The following is a 22508-nucleotide window of genomic DNA, read 5'->3' on the forward strand; positions in this document are numbered from 1 at the left end:
AAAGATACATTGTGATCAAGTGAGGTTGATTTTAAGAATGCAGTGTTTCAATGTCAAATTGAAATTTGAGAATGCGAAGTGTTTGGTTAATATGTGATTTAATATGTGATCAACTCTGCAGATGTAGAAAAGGCATTTGGCAAATTCAATCTGTGTATTTTTTTAAATACAAAACATTCAGTAAGCCAGGAATTGATAGGTATATCCTTAACACGATAAAAAATATGTCATAGCCCAGAAGTCAGCATCTTACTAGCTTTTCTGCTAAAACAATGAAGAAAACAAAGATTTCACTATGTCCTCTACCATGAAACATAAAGTTGTCAGCATTAGGCAATAGATGCTATTTTCAGAGGTCATAATTACGTCTGGAAAACCTTGAAGAATTGGTGAAAAAACTCATACAAACAAGATAATGTAGTAAAGTACTAAAAGTTTAAAATCAAATTAACATAGAAACACCAAAGAAATTCATACAGACAAACTAGAAACAGAAGACAAAATTGAAAACAAGACCCCATTATTACAGCACACAAAATATCAGGCATAAAAATAAGAGAGAATATCCAAAAGATGAAAACTACAAAATAATTCTGAAATCACAGAAATGAATTTGAAAAAACAGAAAGACATGCCAAGTTGCTGGATAAGAAGATTCCATTTCAAAGATGAAGGTGTTTTTTGTTTTGTGTTTTTGGTTTTTTTCCTGAGACAAAGTTTCCCTCTTGTTGCCAAGGCTGGAGTGCAATGAATGGTGCAATCTCAGCTCACGGCAACCTCCGCCTCCCAGGTTCAAGTGATTCTCCTGCCTCAGCCTCCTGAGTAGCTGGGATTACAGGTGCATGCCACTATGCTCAGCTAATTTTTCTGTTTTTAGTAAAGACGGGGTTTCACCAGGTTGGCCAGGCTGGACTCAAATTCCTGACCTCAGGTGATCCACCCACCAAGGCCTCCCAAAGTGGTGGGATTACAGGCTTGAGCCACTGTGCCCTGCAAGATGAGGTTTTATATAAGGTATTATAGAACCAATTTAAATATAAAGCAGCTTAGTAAGGTAGCTCATGCTATAATTCTAGCCCTTTGGGAGGCTGAGGCAGGAGGAATTGCTTGAGGTCAGGAGTTCAAGACGAGCCTGATTAACATAGTGAGACTCTTGTTTATAGAAAAAATATAAATAAATAAATAAATATAAACAATTCCCATAAAAAATGCCATCTGCCTTTTCACCTGGAACTAGATAAGTTGATTATAAAATTGATTTGGAAGAACAGAGAACAAAAATAACCAGAAAACTCTTGGAAAAATAAAAATAGCAATGGTGAGGCTGGGGGCTAGCTTTACCAGGTATTAAAATATATTATTCAGTTTCTATATTTAAAACATTTTGACAATGGCTCAATATATAGAAAATCTTAAAATACAAAAATAGAGTACATTGAATTTGAAAAGATAATACATGACTTAAAAAAAAATTATGGTCATATGGCATCTACTTGGGAGGCTGAGGCAGAATAATCGCTTGAACCTGGGAGGAAGATGCTGCAGTGACCCGAGATTGTGCCACTGCACGTCATCCTGGGTGACAGAGCAAGACTTCATCTCAAAAAAAAAAAAAAAAGTAGTCCGGGCGCGGTGGCTCACGCCTATAATCCCAGCACTTTGGGAGGCCGAGGTGGGTGGATCACGAGGTCAAGAGATCGAGACCATCCTGGTCAACAAGATGAAATCTCCCTGGTCAACAAGGAGAAACCCCGTCTCTACTAAAAATACAAAAATTAGCTGGGCCTGGTGGTGCATGCCTGTAGTCCCAGCTACGGGAGGCTGAGGCAGGAGAACTGCTTGAACCCAGGAGGCGGAAGTTGCAGTGAGCCGAGATCGCGCCATTGCACTCCAGCCTGGGTAACAAGAGCGAAACTCTGTCTCAAAAAAAAAAAAAAGTAATACATGACAACGTATCAATATTCAATATTAAGATGACATAGCCGAATGTTAAACCAGTGAGGAAATAATAGACTTTTAAAAATACTCTTTTTTTTTTTTTTTTTTGAGACAGGTTCTTGCTTTGTTGCCCAAACTGGAATACAGTGATGCAATCAAGGCTTGCTGCAGCCTCAACCTCCCAGGCTCAAGCGATCCTCCCACCTCAGCCTTCCCAGTAGCTGGGATTACAGGTGCATGCCACCACACCTGGCTAATTTTTGTAGAGATAAGGTTTCACCATGTCACCCAGGGTGGCCTCCAACTAATAGGCTCAAGCAATCCACCCACCTAGGCCTCCCAAAGCACTGGGATTACAGGCATGAGCCACCATGCCTGGCCAAAAATAATACTCTTTAATTGAGGTATAATTATTATATAAAAATGCACCACTTTTGTTTGAATACTTCAATGAATTTTGACAAATTTATACACCAATGAAACCACCATGTCAATCAAAACATAAAGCATTTCCAAGACCCCAGAAAGTATTATCATGACACTTTTCCTTTACCATTTTCCCATCTGCCCCCGAGGCAACCACTGTTTTGATTTCTATCATCATAGGCTAATTTTTTCTGTGGTAGAATTCTATATAAATGAAATAATACAGTACGTATCCTTTACTGTCTGGTTTCTCTTGCATATATCGGTGGTTCATTCCTTTTAAATGCTGACCTACTATTTTCTTGTATGAGTATGCCACAATTTGTGTATTTATTTACCTGTTCATAAACAAGTAATTATTTTCAGTTTTGGCCTTGTTGAACATCTTCACTTAAGTCATTTTGTGAACGTGTGTTTTTATTTCTCTTGAGTAAATATCTAAAACTGAAGTTGCTGGATCACAGAGCAAGGACATGTTTAACTTTATAAAAAATTGACAGAATGAGCTTCAAAATAGTTTTATCATTTTAAATTCTCACCAGCAGCATATGAGAGAGTTCCAGTGGCTTCATATTCTTCCAAAATTTGGTGTTGTCAATCCTTTAAAATTCGTAGCCAACTTATATGTTAATGTGATGTGAGATGTCATTAAACTTTAGTGTTCACTTCTTTGGTGACTAATGATGTTAAGCAACTTTTCATGTGCTCATTTACATGTCTTCTTTTGTAAAGTGTCTATTTAGTGCTATTGTCCATTTCAAAATTATGGTTGTTTATTTTTTCATTATTAATTTGATGAGTTCTTTAAGTATTCTTAGTACAAGTTATTTTTCTGATTCACAGTTTTCTTGTGGTAATCAATTTTTCCTTGAAAACATGAAATAATGTACTTAAAATATTCAAGTATCTAAGTATCTTTTATTGTATCAATTTTTTTAGTAACTTTAACAATTTCTTTCTTTCTTTCTTTTTTCTTTGATAGAGTCTGTCACCCAGACTGAAGTGCAGTGGTGCAATCTCAGCTCACTGCAATCTCTCCCTCCCAGTTTCAAGTAGTTCTCATGCCTCGGCCTCCCGAGTAGCTGTGATTTTTGGCATGTGCCACCATGCCCTGCTAATTTTTGTATTTTTAAGTAGAGATGGTGTTTCACCATGTTGGCCAGGCTGTTCTTGAACTCCTGACCTGAGGTGATCCTCCTGCCTTGGCCTCTCAAAGTGCTGGGATTACAGGCATGAGCCACTGTGCCTAGCCAATAGTTTATTTAGAGTTTAAAAAGGTATTTCAGATCTCTTCTACCTTGAATTAAATTTGATAATTTTGAGTGGAAATTTTTCTTTCATTGAGATTATCAAATGTATGACTATAAAACTAGTCATACTCAGAATTTTTAAATAATTAAATCTTGTGCCGGGCGCGGTGGCTCAAGTCTGTAATACTAGCACTTTGGGAGGCCGAGGCGGGTGGATCACAAGGTCAAGAGATCGAGATCATCCTGGTCAATATGGTGAAACCCCTTCTCTACTAAAAGTACAAAAAATTAGCTGGGCATAGTGGCATGTGCCTGTAGTCCCAGCTACTCAGGAGGCTGAGGCAGGAGAATTGCCTGAACCCAGGAGGCGGAGGTTGCGGTGAGCCGAGATCGTGCCTTTGCACTCCAGCCTGGGTAACAAGAGCGAAACTCCGTCTCAAAATAATAATAATAACAATAATAATAATAATTAAATCTCTTATGGGTCTATTGTTAGCCTACTTGTTAATATTCATGGTTAACTTCAGTTGCTTTCTTGTCTTTTGCAGGTCTGCCTATGTCACTGACATAGTTTGACATATGTCCCTGCCAAATCCTATATTGAACTGTAATGCCCAATGCTGGAGGTCGGGCCTGGTTGGAGGTGTTTGAATAATGAGGGTGGATCCCTAATGAATAGTTTGGCCATCCACTTGGTGATAAGTGAGCTCTTGCTCCGAGCTCATAAGAGATCTGCTCATTTAAAAGTGTTTGGCATCCCCCGCTCCACTCTTTCTCTCGCCTTTGCTTTTGCCGTATGATGTACCTGCTCCTCCTTCATCTTCTGCCATGACTGTAAGCTTCCTGAGGCCTCCTTAGAGGTCAAGCTGATGCCAGCACCATGCTACCTATTAAGGCTGTAGAACTGTGAGTCACTTAAACCTCTTTGTAAATTACCCAGTCTCAGGTATTTCTTTCTAGCAATGCAAGAATGGACTCACACACTGCTGTGGAAATCAGTATGACATTTCCTCAAAAAAAAAAAAAAAAAAAAAATTACGATACAATCCAGTAATTTCACCTCTGAGTAAATAATCAAAAGAATGGAAAGCACAGTCCTGAAGAGGTATTTGCAAACTCATATTCATAGTAGCATTATTCATGATAGTCAAAAGATGGACGCAACCTAAGTGTCCATCAGTGGATGCACAGATAAGCAAAATGTGGTTTATACATCCAATGGAATGTTATTCACCCTTAAAAAGAAAAATACTGACACATACTACAATATGAATGAAACTTGAGGACATTATGCTAAGTGAAATAAGCCAGTCATGAAAAGACAAATACTGTATGATTCCACATATATGAGGTGCACAGAGTAATCAAATTTATAGAGACAGATAGTAGAACAGTGGTTCCCAGGGGCTGGGGGAGAGGGGAATGGGGAATTGTTCTTTCATGGGTATAGAGTTTCAGTTTTGCACAGTGAGAACAGTTCTGGAGATGGATGGTAGTGATGGTTGTACAGTAACATGAGTGTACTTAAACTACTTAGCTATATTATTAAAAATGGTTAAGAGAGTAGACTTCACATGTATTTTACCACAACCATTGTAAAAAAAAAATCTAATGTATATGAGGTTCACAATCATGTTAATTTAATGTTTCCTTCAGAGGGAAGGAAAACATAGAAGCAATGTGAACTCTCCATGAATTTGTAAGCCAAATCATGTAGAATCCATCTTCTCTCTGGAACCTCTATAGCAGGATCACAAACTGCAACACTTACACGAAACAGGTAAGCAAATGAGTGGATGGAGTCAGTGTAGACAAAAGGGCCTTGTAGACTTCTGGCCAATTGGAGAGAACTGAAAATGTGGATTTTTAAAATATGTGAAATCATCAATTTTTAAATATTGGCAATGAATTCAATTTTAAAAAATCATTGTGTGGCCAAATGAAATGTACCTGTTGGCTGAATTTTATCTAGTGCTGTTATTTTGTGAACTCTGCATGAGAGATGAGGGGAAGGATGCCAATGTACAGGCATGGTGCCTTCTGTGGCCAGGCAAAGAGGCATGGTGACACGGATGGAGGTTATGCACGGGCTCAGCAACATGGACTACCACTCACCAAGGCTGACCTGGCTATGGCTACCACTGAGTGCCCAATTTCCCAGCAGCGGAGACCAACACTGAGCCCTTGATGCGGCACCATTCCTCGGGGTGATCAGCCAGCTACTTGGTAGCAGGTTGATTATATTGGACCTCTTCCATCATGGAAAGGGCAGTGGTTTGTTTTCACTGGAATAGACACTTGCTCTGGATATGGGTTTGCCTATCCTGTACGCAATGCTTCTGCCAAGACTATCATCGATGGACACACAGAATCCCTTATCTGCCAACCTATTACTCCACACAGCATTGCCTCTGACCAAGGCACTCCCTTTACAACTAAAGAAGTGCAGCAGTGGACTTATGCCCACAGAATTCACTGGGCTTACCATGTTCCCTATCATCTTGAAGCAGCCATATTGATAGAACATTGGAATGGCCTTTTAAAGTCACAATTACAATGCCACCTAGGTGACAGTACTTTGCAGGGCTGGGGAATAGTTCTCCAGAATCAGCGTCCGATGTATGATACTGTTTCTCCCATGACCAGAATTCATGGGTTCGGGGATCAAGGGTTGGAAGTGGAAGTGACACCACTCCCCATTATCTCCACTCCTCATCACCCCTAGTGACACACCAGCAAAATTTTTGCTTCCTGTTCCTGCAACTTTATGTTCCGCTAGCTTGGAGGTCTTATTTCCAGAGGGAGGAATGCTGCCACCAGGAGACACAACAATGATTCTATGAAACTGCAAGATTGCCACCTGGACACTTTGGGCTCCTCCTACCTCTAAGTCAGCAGGCTAAGAAGGAAGTTATGGTGTTGGCTGGGGTGATTGAGCTGTACTATCAAGATGAAATCAGTCTACTACTCCACAATGGAGATAAGGAAGAATATGAGTGGAATATAGGAGATCCCTTAGGGTGTCTCTTAGTATTACCATGACCTATGATTAAGATTAATGGGGAGCTACAAGAACCCAATTCAGACAGGACTACAAATAGCCCAGACCCTTCAGGAACGAAGGTTTGGGTCACTCTACCAGGTAAAAAACCATGACCTGCGGAGGTGCTTGCTGAGGTCAAGGGGAATATAGAGTGAGTAGTAGAAGAATGTAGTCATCAACAACCACATGACCAGTTGCAGCAAAGAGGACTGTAATTGTCGTATTTCCTCCTTGTTTTGTTAAGAACATGTTTGTGCATGTATACACTTGTACTAAGAAAATATCTTCATTTTATTTCCTTTATTTTTTGTTTATCATGTGACATAAGATTTATTGATTTCATATCAGCATTTAAGTGTTGTTAACTTTACGTAATAGTATTTAGGTTAAGGATTAGTGCACTTCCAGTTGTATGAAGGATAGCTGTATTCTGTTAGGCAAAATTATGACCTTATTGTTGTCTTTATTTGAAGATTATGTATGATTTCAGGAGATGTGTATGAGTTCAGGTTGACAAGGGGTAAACTCGTGATGGTTAATATTGTCAAATTGATTGGATTAAAGGATGCAAAGTATTGTTCCTGGGGGTGTCTGTGAGGGTGTTGTCAAAGGAGACTAACATTGGAGTCAGTGGACTGGGAGAGGCAGAGCCACCCTCAGTGTGGGTGGGCACCATCTATTCAGCTGCTAGCATGGCTAGAATAAAGCAGGCAGGAGATGGTGGAAGGACTAGACTTGCTGAGTCTTCCGGTCTTCATCTTTCTTCCATGCTGGATGCTTCCTGCTCTCAAACATCGGACTGCAAGTTCTTCTGCTTTTGGACTCTTGAACGTACACCAGTGATTTGCCCGGGGCTCTTGCTAAAGGCTACACCATTGGCTTCCCAACCTTTGAGGCTTTGGGATTCTGACTGGCTTCCTTGCTTCTCATCTTGCAGATGGCCTATTGTGGGACTTTACCTTGCAATCATGTGAGTCAATACACCTTAATAAACAGCTGTCCTATTAGTTCTGTCCCTCTAGAGAACCCTGACGAATACGTTGTTTTTCACTTTTCTGGGCTTGGGCCCAGAAATTTAGGGAATTAAAGGAAGGAATTCATTCTACTTTTCTCCCATTTGTCATCTTCATGGTTGAGAAGCAGGATTTCTCCATCTTCATCCAGGAGGCCAGATCTTGGATACTCTGTCCTTTACTGCTGAAGATGCTCCTTGTTGCCAGATTCCAGATCCAGAAGGCATCAGGGTGTCCAAAGGAAGAGAAGTTAGGGTCAAAAAGAAAACTTTCTGTGACTGTGGGAGCCAAGAGATTCCATCATCAAACTGCCTTCTGTGGAGGACTGGTGATTTTTCTAGAATGTCAATCCTATTGACTTGTGTCCATGTTCATGACTTAATCCAGAACAGTGCCTGTCGATGCTCAGTAAATACTTGTGAGATGAAAGGAGGAGACTTCTCTTTTATTCTTATTTATTTACAGATAGGGGTCTCACTGTTTCCCAGGCTGGAGTGTGGTGGTGCAATCATAGCTCACTGCAGCCTCACACTCCTGGGTTTAAGCAATTCTCCCACCTCAGCCTCCTGAGTAGCTAGAAATACAAGGGTGCACCAACACATCCAGATAACTTCTATTATTTTTTATTGTTGTAGAGATGGGTGGGGGGTCTCTCTATGTTGCTCAAGCTGGTCACAACTCCTGGCTTCAAGCTATCCTCCTGCTTCAGCCACCTAAAGCTCTTGCTTGAGCCACCATGCCTAGCCAGGAGATTTCATCAGAGATTCTCATCTGCTGTATTTTTGTATTTTATTTTTAAGAGACAGGGTCTTGCTATGTTGCGCAGGTGGGGCTTGAACTCCTGGCCTCAGGCAATCCTTCAGCCTCAACCTCCTAAGTAGTTGGAATTACAGGTGTGTGAGATTGCACCCAGCTTGTCTGTTTTGGGATGGTCTCCAGAATCATCTCCTACTGGGGCTCTGACAAATGTTTCATCGTGCTATTAGTCATGGAACTCTAAAACTTCCCCTGAAAGAATGTCTCTCTCTTACATCTAGAGGATGCCAGCCAAGAAGAATTTAGGTTGCAGATGGAATTAAGGCTGCTAATCAACGGGCCTTAAAATAAGGTTATTATTCTAGAGCATCCAGTTGTATCTAACATAATCACGTGTCCTTAAAAGTAGAAGACTGAGACAGAAGAGGAGGTCAGAGTGACTCAATGTGGGAAGGACTCAAACTACACTTGCTGGTTTTGAAGATGGAGGATGGGCAGGCCAGGTGCGGTGGCTCACACCTGTAATCCCAGCACTTTGGGAGACAGAAGCAGGCAGATCACTTGAGGTCAGGAGTTTGGGACCAGCCTGGCCAACATGGTGAAACCCTGTCTGTACTAAAAATACAAAAATAAGCTGGGTGTGGTGGCACATGCCTGTAATCCTAGCTACTCGGAAGGCTGAGGCAGGAGAATTGCATGAACTTGGGAAGTAGAGATTGCAATGAGTCCAGATCGCACCACTGAACTCCAGCATGGGTGACAGAGCAACATTCCGTCTCAAAAAAAAAAAGAAGGGGGCTCAGGAAAATTAACTCAAAACAAATAAAGCATATCAAGGATGCTTATAAAATTAGGAAAATACACTAAAATGCTACTGCGAGTCTGCTAAGTATGTACATGTATTAGAATTATGGGAATGTTTTTCCTAGCCTCTTTTTGTTTTTCTTCTTTTTTTTTGAGACAGGGTCTTGCTCTGTCACTCAGGCTGGAGTGCAGTGGCATGATCATAGCTCACTGTAGTCTCAGCCTCCTGGGCTCAAGTAAACTTACTGCCTCAGCCTTCTGAATAGCCAGAACTACAGGCATATGCCACTAAGCCTGGGTAACTTTATTTTCATAGACGAGGTCTCTATGTTGCCCAAGTTGATCTTGAACTCGTAAGCTCAAGTGATCCTCCTGCGTCAGCCCTCAAAGTGTTCAGGTTACAGTCATGAGCCACCACGCCTGGCCTGCGTTTTTGTTTTTTGTTTTTTTTTTCAGATTCTGTATTTGTCTAGTTGTCTAGTTGACATCCATTAATCACAAAGACAAACTAATGGTCAAAGTTGTTTACACCTCCCCTGCAATCTAGCTTCTGTGAGTGTGTAAAAATCATTTTGCAAGGCTTCCAACTAAACCCAAGACCATAGTTCAAACCATTGTCTTTATGTAATTCTCTCACACCAAGCCAGTATTTCCCCTTTCCTAACTCACCCAGGGCCAGGTACCAGCTAACTAGAGACCACCCTAATAGCCCAGAGCTCGCTGACGTTACTCAAACCAGCTAATCCCAAGCTTTTTCCCCTTCCTTGTCTTGCCTTTCCACCAGAAATTTCAGTTAAAGTTCTGGCCTTTCCCCTCACTTCTGCTGTTGCCTCCTGACCAAACCCGGTGCTTCTCCATGTGCCCCTGTATGGAGAGGCACACTCCGAGACCCTGAGAAATGTAGGTAATAAAATTCTTCTTTCAATGTATCGACATCCCTCGTGTCATTTTAGTCATCTCCGTAAATTAAAATTCTGTACATTTGGAATCAAATGGCTAATAGAAATAGAATTCATGTGACATGGTAACAACCAAGGAAATGAGAGAGATAAAGACAAAATAGGAATAGGGAAAATTAGATGAAGCTGGGAAATACTCGTGTGCAGCAAGCACCCAGTAAGCCTTCTAAGCTTGTGGAGGAGGAAGGGAAGGGTGACTGAGTATGTCACAATTGCCACAGAAAAAAGACACATGATCACCTCAAGTAATCAGGCAATCAATCACAAGACAACAACCTAGCAGTTTAGAGGAGCATAGCTCTTCCTGGTTTTGGGAATTGAGAGATGTTTCTTTCCCTCATCATCATATGAAGGGAGGCTTGATAATGTAGCATCCCTGATTCCCAAGGATAAGGTATGGGGAGCCCTTTCTTGAACCATCTCTCAATTTAGCTGGTGGCATAAACCCCAAAGCACATTTTCATAACTGCATCTCTTGAACGATGTTCTTGATGGGTGTGTTGAAGAGTTCCATCTGGTGCTTGCTTTTTCTTTCTTTCTTTTCTTTTTTTTTGAGACAGAGTCTTTCTCTGTTGCCCATGCTGGAGTGCACTGGCGCAATCTTGACTCACTACAACCTCTGCCTCTAGGGTTCAAGTGATTCTCCTGCCTCAGCCTCCTGAGTAGCTGGAATTACAGGAACATGTCACCCGCCTGGCTAATCTCTGTAGCAGTGAAGTGGAAGTTTTGCTCAGGATTTTGTTAGTACGTAGTCAGCAATTTTCCTATTTTAAAACTGCCCCTGTTTTTCTGCTAATAATTGCCTCTTGCTGCTTTTGTATCTCAGCTTATTGCTTACTAGCTAAAAACCTTAAGGAAAACTGCTGCGTCGTCTAAAACCTGCTGCATTGTCTAAAGTTCTGAGTTACTTCCCCTGTCCCTTCACCTATAAAAACTGTGTACTTTTCGTAGCCGGGGTCCAGACTTTTGGGTGTGAACCCTTCCTGGCCTGCCGGCCTAATAAAGTGTGTTCCTCCGTTCCCTGGAGCTCCGCTTGAGTTTCTTGTCAGGTAAAATTTTCTGCAACAGTAGAAACGGGCTTTTGCCATGTTGGTCAGGCTGGACTTGAACTCCTGATCTGCCCGCCTCAGTCTCCCAAATTGCTGGTATTTACAAGCGTGAGCCACCGCGCCTAGCCTGGTATTTGCTTTTCTAATCTCATTTAATCCAAAGAGAAATCGCACAGCGTTTAGACCTCTTTCTCAACATTTTTAGCATGCACATTTTCGTCCAATAAAATCTTTATTTATTTATTTATTTATTTTGAGACGGAGTTTCGCTCTTGTTACCCAGGCTGGAGTGCAATGGCGCGATCTCGCCTCACGGCAACCTCCGCCTCCTGGGTTCAGGCAATTCTCCTGCCTCAGCCTCCTGAGCAGCTGGGATTACAGGCACGCGCCACCAAGCCCAGCTAATTTTCTGTATTTTTAGTAGAGACGGCGTTTCACCATGTTGACCAGGATGGTCTCGAGCTCTTGACCTCGTGATCCACCTGCCTCGGCCTCCCAAAGTGCTGGGATTACAGGCATGAGCCACCGCGCCCGGCCAATAAAATCTTTTAAGGACTGATATTTAAAAGACATTATTTTCTAAATATAAAGGTATATTATTAAATGAAATGTGCTCATACAAATCAGGCATTCCCTCTGCTTTTCCCATTTGATTATCCTTGATCTGCAGATACGAAAGAACTGTTATTTTTCAAGCAGTTCTCCTGAAATGTTATTTATTGCAGTTGAACTGTTGGGGCGGACAAGGATTTAGGAGAACTGCCAAGTCTACAACCAGATAAGGGCAGCTCCAGCGCTTTAAACAGCCGGCCAGGCCCGGAAGGCTTCCAGGCTGAGGGCTCTCAGGGGCGGGCTGGCCGTGGTCGAGGAAGAAAAGAAGGGAAGAGGTGACCTCTGGGAGATGGGCCCCCCAAAGGACCTGGTTTCTGGCAAAGGAAACCACATCGGCCAGGAACGGTGGCTCTAGCCTGTAATTCCAGCACTTTGGGAGGCTAAGGTGGGAGGATTGCTTGAGCCTAGGAGTTTGAGACCAGCCTGCGAGACTACTCCCCCCCCCGTCTCTAAAAAGAAAATATAAAAATTAGCCGTGTATTTAGGTCAATATGTGATAGTTTATTTTGACCAGTGTGGTCTTAGATGTAATTATTTCTCAGGCATGGATATGCACGCCTGAGGCGAGAGGCTCGCTTGAGCCCAGGAGGCTGCAGTAAGCTGTGACAGCGCCACCGAACTCCAATCTGGGTGATAGAGCGAGACTCTGTCTCAAAAAAAAAAAAAAAAGAAAGAAAGAAAGAAAGAAAGAAAGAGAAAAGAAAACCAGATCAGCATTTGAGGTGCCCCTTCACCTCAGCCTTAGCAAGATCCTGTGTTTTGAAGCGGAAGGCAGGTGCGTGGTTCAGTCATGCCCAATGCTCAGACTACTCCTCACTTTTCACATCCTGGAGAAGGAGCTGTCAGGTTTGACCATGGTCAGGCAGCAAATGTAGTCCAGGGGACGGCTAGAGGTGAGGTCGTCCGCGAGACTGGCGTCACTGCGTGGGCCGAGCAAAAACCTGAGTCAGCAGGCAGCCAAGCAAGGTCAGTGGACGGGGCGGGGCCCGAAGTGGGGCGGAGCTTGGGAAAGCACGGCGCGAGGGCGGGGCAGGGCCAGAGGTCGGGTGAAGCCGGATCAGGGGGTGGGGCGGGCACCGTAGCCCCGGGAGGCTCGGGTCTGCGTACCGGCCCGCGGCGGGGCGGGGCTGCGCGCGCGCGTTGTGCGGGCGCTGGAGGGCGGAGTCCAGGGGGCGCCCGCAGAGGGCGGGGCGCGGCGGATTTGGAGTCCGGTGCTTCCTCAGGCCGCGGACGCGATGCTGGGAGCTGCTGCTCCGGCGGCGGGGACGGCAGAGATATGACGGGCGGCCCTAGCTTCACCTTCCGTCCTCGGGCCCGCAGGTCGTTGGGCGGCCTGCTGCTGGGCCTCGGCATAGGAGGCAGCGCGACCTCTACACGGTGAGAGCGGGGCTCAGGGCCGGAGTCGGGCCAGGGGTCGCCGGGGGCAGCCCGAGACTAGGCGCCCAGTCCGGGGCGGGGCGGAGGCCCAGGCTCCCGGGCTGAGGTGGTGGCGCCCTCCTGTCCCCCGGCCTCCAGAGTGAGCCTCTCTATCTCCCCGCCGACGCCGGGCGGGCGCGGACCCGGGAGGCCGAAGGACGCCCTCCCTGCGGCTGTAACAGCATGGGGCCTCGGGCCGCGGACGCCGCTGCCTTTCAGGGGAAATCAGGGCGAGGCTGAGGTACTTAGTGATTTCAGAGCCTGGTAGCTTGTGAGGGTGGGTGAGGAAAGTACCGGGGCGCCCCGAAGGAGTGGGATTTTTTTTTTTTTCAATTACAGCGCTAAATCAAAGACACACCCTAAAACACTTCGTGAGGTGAAACTTTGGCGGGGCACACCGTTGCCGTAGGTTTAGATCTTCTCTCTTCTCTTTAGACATGTATTTTGATACATTTTATTTATTTATTTTTTTTTTGAGAGGGAGCTTTGCTGTTGTTACCCAGGCTGGAGTGCAATGGCGCGATCTCGGCTCACCGCAACCTCCGCCTCCTGGGTTCAGGCAATTCTCCTGCCTCGGCCTCCCGAGTAGCTGGGACTACAGGCGCGCGCCACCATGCCCAGCTAATTTTTTGTATTTTTAGTAGAGACGGGGTTTCACCATGTTGACCAGGATGGTCTCGATCTCTTGACCTCGTGATCCACCCGCCTCCGCCTCCCAAAGTGCTGGGATTACAGGCATGAGCCACCGCGACCGGCCCCCCCTAAATTTTAATTGTTTTACCATTCTAATGGGGGTTGTGAACGAATTGGAGGTGTAGTGAATAAAGGGTATATTAAATTAATAGAATATTGAACTTGAAAGAATTAACAGATTATTTGGTTTAACTTTAAAAATTTTAGCATTAAACAGCTCCAGCCTGAAAAGACAAATAACTTGTTTGAGATTGCTTAGGCTCACCTATATCTCATATCTCCTGACCTTGTGATTGTGCGTTTTTCACTACTCCATGGTGCTTTGGGGTGAAATGAAGGAGTTGCTAGTTTTTTTCAGAGGGAGTGCAAATCTGCTTGCACCTTATCCCTCTTTGAATCCATAGCCGCCACTCCTAGGGACTTAGAACTCTTGTGGCTGAGAAACATGATAATTCATTTGGAGATATAAGAGAAACCTAACCTTCAGTATTCCACTTAGCCAGATAGTTTTAACATCAGTGCTTGGGGCCCTCTCTCCAGATGCCCCATAACAAGGGACTTCTGATCACCATATAGAGATCTCACATATAATTAAGTTTTGATGGTAAAATGACATTTTAATATAAGAAGGTTGCAGCTGGGTAATAGCATGGCTAAAATTACTTATGTGGCTGGTCTGTGAGAAGAGTCTATCTTACTCCTATGTGATAGGATTTGGGGGGAAAAAATGGATGATTGTGGCTGCCTCTAAAAAGTCAGTTTTGAAATATGTACTTAGTGGTATGGGCCTGACCAATTCCAAAAGGCTTTTTATTTTACAAACAACTTAATAGTCAAAGGAATTTTAAGACTCATAACAAACTTTTAATTTTTCTTCTTATCTCCTGTCATATCTAAGTGATTTTAAACGATAAAGCATAAATGTAATGCTGAATATTTGCTTTCATATTTGATGTTTCATTTTTGCTATAGTTTTTATACCTTTAGATGATTATACAGTGTTACAATGACTTCTTTCTTTTTTTTTTTTTGAGACGGAGTTTCGCTGTTGTCACCCAGACTGGAGTGCAATGGCACGATCTTGGCTTACCGCAACCTCCGCCTCCTGGGTTCAAGCAATTCTCCTGCCTCAGCCTCCCGAGTAGCTGGGACTACAGGCACGCACCACCATGCCGAGCCAATTTTTGTATTTTTAGTAGAGACGGGATTTCACCTTGTTGACCAGGATAATCTTGATCTCTTGACTTCGTGATCCACCCGCCTTGGCCTCCCGAAGTGCTGGGATTATAGGCGTGAGCCACCGCGCCCGGCCTTACACCTTGAAACCAGGCATTCACGACTGCTGAGCTGAAGAGAAGAGGATTTCAGGTGACTTCCAAGGCTAGGTCACAAACAGTGATGTGACTCTGGCCACCACATTGTAAGCAAACCCAGGGATCCTGGCCCACAGCTCCAGCAAGGGAGCTGTCAGCCAACTGACAGTCAACACCAGCCACCAGCCACCAGGTGTGTGAGGGAGCTCAGTGGTGCCAGCCCCAGCCCGCAAGTCGCCTGCCCTGAGACAGAGCTAAGCAGAGACAAGCTACTGCACTGAGCGCTGGCAGGATTGCAGACTCAGGAGCAAGGGAAATGATGGTGCTGCTTTAGGACACTCAGCTTGGGAGTGGCTTCTCACTCAGAGCTAGACAGGGAGAACACGCCGTAGGTGATTTCCCAGCCTTCCCTGGGTATTCCATGTCTGCAGATTGCTGGGGCAGATCTCAGGCAGGCAGAGGGCCAAAGTCCATCTGCAATAATGCTTCTGTGTCCTGGGCAGGCTCCGATGGATTGAGAGCAGCCTCTGGGGCCTGGGGACAGGACTCGGAACCCCATTCACGGCTGCAGGAGTCATGGATCCGTGGTCACCAGGGTCTGTGAGAGGGGAAGTGCTGCGAGCTGGAAGCCCTGTCTGGGGGTTTCTATTTAATGGGAAATGTTTTATAGTAGCAAAAAGGATTGGCCTTCAGAATTAGATATTTGGTCATTTTTCCAAAGGCTGTGAGGTCTCCGAATCCTTCCTGCGGATCTGTGGCAAGCCATGTGCTGTTCTGTAGAGAAACGGCCCTTTCTAAATCTCCACTCTAAAAGCTCCAGTAATGGGACAGCATGAGGGGACAGCCTGAGAGCACAGCCTGGCCCTGAACAGCATGGATCCCAAAGCATTAAGCAGTACGCTGGGATCCTCTGCGATGGGTTTCATCAGAAGAGTGGTCTTCGGTTTTATTTAAAATATGTTTGCACTTTTTATTAAAGCAGGACTGACCTGTGACTATGTAGGAGGACAAGCCCACTCCCCAGTCTCTGGCTGGAGGGTGGTGCCCCCCAGGCCTCCGTGGGCTTCCTGACCAACCACCCTGCCATCCAGAGGCACAGAAAGCATCGCCAGGACAGCAACAGGGGGAGGGCAGAGTGCAGCTCCCACCACACTGTGGTCCTCGGTGGGAGACAAGGGCTGCAGCTCTCCTCCTAGGTCACAGCCCACGCCCCTCTATTCCAGCAACCGTGGGACCAGCCTCCACCAAGGCCACTGCCAAGACTGCACCAGGCCCCTTCCCACCAGTCAGCAGATTCCTCTCAACCTCTGTTCGTTAGTAAATAAATTCTGATTCATGAAGCCGCGAAACCAACTAAACACCAAAAAACCTAAGACACCAGCTTCCCCCAAAAATAAAAAACAAACAAGCAAACTGTACAAAAACAAAACAAAACAAACTCTCTGTTCCCTACAGTGAATTCCTTTGCAATGTACATGAGTTTCTGGGGCTGAGGTAAGGAAGGGCCAAAGACCAGGTGGCTCAGTTTACCGCCCCCTAGTTCCAGGGCTGGAAATCTGGGCTCAAGGCCTCCGAGGGCCGCCTGTCCCTGGAAGGTGCTAGGGAAAGGTCTGTTTCAGCCTCTCCTTACTCAGAGACAGCTGTCCCCTCCCTGTGTCTCTCCTCATGGTCTCCCCTCTGTGTGTCTACTGGTGTCCAAATTTCCTTTTTATAAGGACACCAGTCACACTGGATCAGAGACCACATCTGGTCTTGATTACCTCTTTAATAACCTGAGCTCCAAATACAGTCACATTTTGAGGTCCTAAGGCTTAGGACTCCAGCATGGGAAGTGGGGCTTGTCTTGGGTCAGCCCAGGGTGGGCGGTGGGTATGGGAGTCGCCCAGGCTGCTCAGATCGGGGCATGCAAAGGAGACAGAAGCAAGAAGCATTGGGAAGGGCTGGGTTCTGCCATCATCAGGGACAAATGACTGAGCCCCCCCGCACACACACCAGCTAGCCCTGTGGGGGTTTTGCTGGGGGCTATATGACCAGGGTCCAGCAGAAGCAGAGGGCACACGGAGAGAGCAGGGACTAGGATTTCCTGTAGGGGCAGAGGTATGGGCAGCATGGGGAACCTGCAAGCCTGGAGAGAGGCTGACCCAGCAGGAGCTCAGGGGATGGTGCTGGACCTCTGAACCTGACTGAGAAAGAGGGACATGGACATGGGGGTGGTGGGTGCTGGGGCCTTGCCAGGAGGAGGTGGGAATAAACATCCTGTCCTCACTTCGCTGGTCTCCCCCAGGGCTTCCAGGTGGAGGGACTGATGGCACAGCTCACCCACCCCCAACCCCTTCTGCCCCATGTGGTGTGTGCACAGGATGAGGCAGAGCTGAACAAGCACAGCCCCTGAAGAGGAGGGCAGGGACCTTGCTGCTCCTGCAGCCCTGCGGCTGCTTCCAGCAGGGGAAAGCAGAGAGGCAGCCCAGGCATGGCCGGCGAGGGCTTGGACTTACAACTCCTTGAAGGCATCTGCAGCACTTAGACTGGGGACGGCAGAGCAAACAGTGGCTCAGGCAAGCTTCACCAAAGTGGGGAGTGCGGTCCATCATTCTCCAGAGCCACGATGGTGGTAGGTCAAACAGAGGGGAGACCATGAGGAGAGACACAGGGAGGGGACAGCTGTCTACAAGCAAGGAGAGGCTGGAACATACCCTTCCCCGGCACCTTCAGAGGGTGGGTGGCCTTCGGAGGCCTTGATCCTGGACTACCAATGCCATGAGCATCTCTGAGCCCAGGCCCCGGGAGGGGGCCCCATTGCATGGGCCTCAGGCAGCACCTGACCAGCCAGCCCCACCCTGCCCCGCCCCACCCCACCCCACCCTTACCTGCCCTCTCCTCCCCTGGAGAAGCTTGATGAGAGGTGCCCTGGGCCAAGCCTCTGGAAACCCCTCTGCTACAGGCCTGGAGCTCACCAGGGTGGAAGAGGGAGGGGATGGACAGCTCAGATGGGCCCCTGCTCCCAGCAGCCTCCCGCCCCCTGAACACTCGCCTCCACCCCTCCCCGGCAGGCAGGTCCAGCTGGCCCCATTTCTCATCCCTATCGATTATGGTGGCAGAGACCTGCAGCACAGAATGTAAATCAGCATCCCCAGGGTATTTAACCCAGGGAGGGTTAGGTGGAGGTGGCATCCCTTATAAGTTCTGCATCTGATGTTTGTATATTAATTCCTATAGCGGCCAGATTAATTTTTATTTCACTGACTGTTATCTCTTCTTCATTGACTAGGACACATTTCTAAGAAGTGCTTATCTGTTGAGTATCAGTCATTTAGTCGGGGGGCTTCCCTGACTGCAAGGTTTTCATTAAAGCAGGAAAAATTCCTTTGCTCAGTCTGGAAAGAACAATACACAGGCTGGCTGGAGTTACCGCCAGCACCTCTGTCACCTGGGAGTGAGGTCTGCAGCTGCCTGGGAGCCTCAACTAAAGGGGCAGGGCCCCCAAGCTGCTCCTCATCCTCCCTCTCCTCCCATCCTCCCAGGCCCAGCCTTGGCCTCACACAGGCTCTGAGTGAGCCTTCAGCAAGTGACCACCTCCAGCTCATCAGCCCAGCAAAAAAAGTGGTCATTTCTGTGATCTACGCCTGGATCCCACCTGAGATATCCATGACCCTGTACAGTACTGACTGTCAGGGAATCTACAGCTCTGCGCTGGGGCCTCCCCTCCCACATCTCACAGAACCCACATCCTGACTCAGAGCGAGGTGGGTCTGTCACTGCAGCCATTTTGCAGGTGAGGGAAATGCATTTGCTTGCTGAGAGGTGCCATGGACCACCCTTTTTGCTGGGGTGGCAGGGGCACTGGACAGGTGGATTACAAGGCATCTAGGCCTTGCATGAGGGGTCCAGCTGAAAACAATGAGTGTCGGAAGGCTGAGAGCTGTCTGCAAACCCAGGTCCCTGCAGAGTACGGGGTGGAGTGTTCTGGGAGCATCCTTCCCTCAGACCAGTGAGGCCAGGGCCAGGGGCATAAGTCCAGGGCACGGAGGCTGGGAACAGAGAGGAGCATGGGGAGAAGGATGGAAGCAGGAGCTTGGCAGCTTGGGAGATGCCTGGCCAAGCTGGACATGCTGCCACAGGGTGGGGGACTGCCTTTGCTCTGAGATGCTCACCTGTCTCTCTCCCATCCTACAGGGTTGAAAGCAGTGTATCCCAAGTGTGGGCCCAAATGTGGACCCAACAGCTCGTGGCAAGTGCACACCCTGGCCAGCACCCCACATCTGACCTTGGGGCCTGGTGACCAGCCTCCACTGGCACTGGAAAACCATGAGCAGGGTGGGTCGAGGACCCCAGAGCCCCAGAGAAGAAACACCTGGGCTGGAGCCTCAGTTACCTCACCTGTAAGACCGGAACACTGCTGCCTCCTGAGGGTGCTGTGATCCTGAGTGAGCTGGAGGGTCCGGTCCTGGGCTGCCCATTTGTCCACAGGGTAGGGAGGTTCTCCACCAGTCATTCTCACCTCCCCCCCAAAAAAGAGGGTTGCCTCTTTGTCTAGAGAGATGATTCAGGGACCAAAGCTTTACCTCCATGAGGGATCTCATTCAGCCTTTCTTTCAAGAGCCAGACGTGCAGAACTAAAACCCAAGTCTTTAGGATTTGGAGAATGCTGACAAGTTACAAAAGCAAACGGGTAACCAGGCAACCACCTGGTTGGGTATGGGGCTGAGAAATAGAGCAGAGGTCACTTCCTCCCACCTGGTACGGGTCACGAGAGCCCCAGTGGCGTGTCCTTAATGGAGCTGCTTTTATTTAGTTGCAAGCTGCTTCAGAGACACAACTGTGAAGACAAAAAAGGTTGCTGTGCATGGTGGCTAAGACATCAGCTGCATCTGAGGGGCTGGGTTCTGCAAGGAAATCAACTATGAGGCAAGAGCAAGGCTTTAGAAGATCCTCCAACTGTCCTCATCCTTCAGTTAGATGGTCTCCTGATGAGGTTCTGGGTGAGTCCCAGGGGCTGAGGAGGTGAGTTTGGGGCCCTAAGAGAAGAAAGAGGGGGGCATTTCCCTTCCCAATCCGGGCCTCTCTGCACTTACCCCTCATTTACAGCCCCGGCGACTATTCACACATGACCCCATCCTGACCCCATCCTGACCTCGCTTGTGCCGCCTCCCACTCAAGAGGGTGCCTAGGTCCCTGCAAGTGCAGGGCGGGTGGGTGAGGGTCTGAGGCAGGTTCTGAGGGCCAGGCCCGGTTAGGCAGGATACCTACAGAGGTAGATACCTGAGGCCGACTTTCTCTCGATTCCAGCACTGGAGCTGTTGAAAATATGGCCCCGAATGTACACAGAAGCCACCAGGGCGGAGTGAGCTGCCTCGGCCCCTCTGCCATCAACGTGAAGCCCTGGAACCTTTTTGCAGCCCTCAGGAGGGGTCTTGGAGAACAGTGCAGACACCCGTCCCTTCTCTCTACCCCGCCACCCACAGCCCTGCCAGGAGGAGGTCTGCCTGTGCCCTCAGAGCCCCCAGCACCAGGGACTCCACCTAGGCTGCCTCTCAGTTCTCATTTCTGCCTGTGTGTTTTCCTTGGGCCAGGTCCTGGAACCATGATGCACCCCTCCTGCCTGGGATCCCTGCGCCCCTGCCCCACCCACACCTGCTGGCCTGAAACACAAGCCTGCAGTCAGCCCACCCTGGCCAGGACCGCCCACCCAAAGTGGTCCCAAGCCACAGCCCGGACAATCTGGTGTGTAGTGCTTAGATGCCAGCTTCACTTGAAGATGAGTTGCAATTGGGGCTGCAATTCCAGGAGGGCGCCCACTCCCTCACAGCTCAGCCACATCCTGGGGCCGCGAGGCTGAGAGCAGAGCAGCTCCGTCAGGATGGAGCCAGCCCCACCAGTGGCCACTTGGTATTCAGGCCTGAGCTGGGCAGAGGGTGGCTGCAGGACCCCAGGCAGGGTCCAGGATAGATGAGTGGGCAGGAGGGTGGGCCCATCTCTAAGCCGGAAGGAGAAGCTTCCAGACGTGATTGCATCTGACCTTCTCCTAGCATCTCCTCTCTCTGGCTCAGGGCCCACGGTGAGCTCAGCTCTACACTCCTGGGCTTCATCCTGGGGAACTTTGTAAAGTATCCAATCTACAGAAAATTGCCAACCTCTGGAAGCCTCAGCAGGACCAACACCCTCCACACAGAGGCCTTCTGATCTCCTAGGATGGCAGGCCCAGGCTCTTCTGGGGGTCCTGTCGAGGCAGGGCTGGGAGGGGAGGGGAGCTGCTCTAGGTAAGCAGGATGTTTCTAAGTTTCTAAATCAGGTTCCAGAGAGACCCCCACCCCTGATCCCCAACCCCTGCTGGCCTGGAGTACTGAGGTCTTCCAAACCTTCCAGAACATTCCTCAGCTGAGCAATCCCAGCCCTGGGCAAATCCCAAGGGAACCTGGAGAAGGAAGCCCCTCCCTTTGCTGGGATCATCGTATCCTTATGTTTAAAGGGCCAGAGGGAGAAGAATGTTTCTGTGCTTTTTAGAGAAGGTCTCTCCACAAAACACTTCCTGATGCTTGTCTGACACTAAAAACATATTAAAGTCGTAAAGTTCTCCCGTGGAAGGCTTCTCAAAAATGTATTTATCTAAAGGGCATCTGTGTTTGGTCTCCAACGCAAACGCTCCAAATGTCGGGCCCTGGGTGGTTTATTTGGGCGCCTTGTTCTCTCCCTGTGAGTTGTTTTCAGCTCAAGCCGCTGGTCGCGTCGCTCCTTCCCCTGATGTTTATAGATGGCTTCGATCTGCTCAGAGCCAGGCTGGCCAGGAAGAAGGGGCTCAGAGGAGTGGGTGAATGTGCAATGGGGGGCTGCAGAGAGTGGGGCAGGGGACAGATGCTCCCAGTAGACCCCTGCACTTCCTACCTGCTGCCTGAGCACACTCCTGCCTGGGCCCAGGCTGTCCTCCCTGCCCAGAGAGCAGACATTTGAACAGCAGCTGGGAATCCTCACCAGGTCCCCAACTGCCCTAGATACTGGGAGTTCAGCACCTGAACCCACGCAGGCACACGAGACAGACCAGGGAACAGACAATGACGAGAGTGACATAGTGAGCTGGGGCCACAGACACTGCAAGGCCTCCCTTAGGCCACAGGCCACAGCGAGGGCAGATGGGGGGCAGGGTCTCCATGCCGAGCATCTAAGCAGGGTAGGAAGAGGTGAATTCTGAGTGATGAGTAGGAGTTGGACAACAGAGGGGCTGGGAAGAGCCAGGAAGAGCCT

At 47.8% G+C, this 22508-nt stretch overlaps 1 long non-coding RNA gene across 4 annotated transcripts; it reads left to right on the top strand.

Annotated features, from left to right (window-relative positions):
* Positions 1 to 13428: 13428 nt before the first annotated feature.
* LOC135274022 (uncharacterized) lies at positions 13429 to 20607 on the top strand. 4 transcript variants are annotated; one of them, XR_010341838.1, is made up of 5 exons: positions 13429 to 16766; positions 18794 to 19044; positions 19446 to 19740; positions 20065 to 20251; positions 20559 to 20607. It is a non-coding gene; the product is annotated as an uncharacterized LOC135274022 (long non-coding RNA). The 4 variants fall into 4 exon arrangements; XR_010341840.1 differs by having other exon boundaries at positions 18794 to 19015; positions 20065 to 20273; XR_010341837.1 differs by having other exon boundaries at positions 18794 to 19015.
* The last annotated feature ends 1901 nt before the right edge of the window (positions 20608 to 22508 follow it).

Source organism: Aotus nancymaae, unplaced genomic scaffold (genome assembly GCF_030222135.1).
Source record: "Aotus nancymaae isolate 86718 unplaced genomic scaffold, 86718_ANA_hifiasm-v0.15.2.pri h1tg000010l, whole genome shotgun sequence".
NCBI classification, from domain to species: Eukaryota; Metazoa; Chordata; class Mammalia; order Primates; family Aotidae; genus Aotus; species Aotus nancymaae.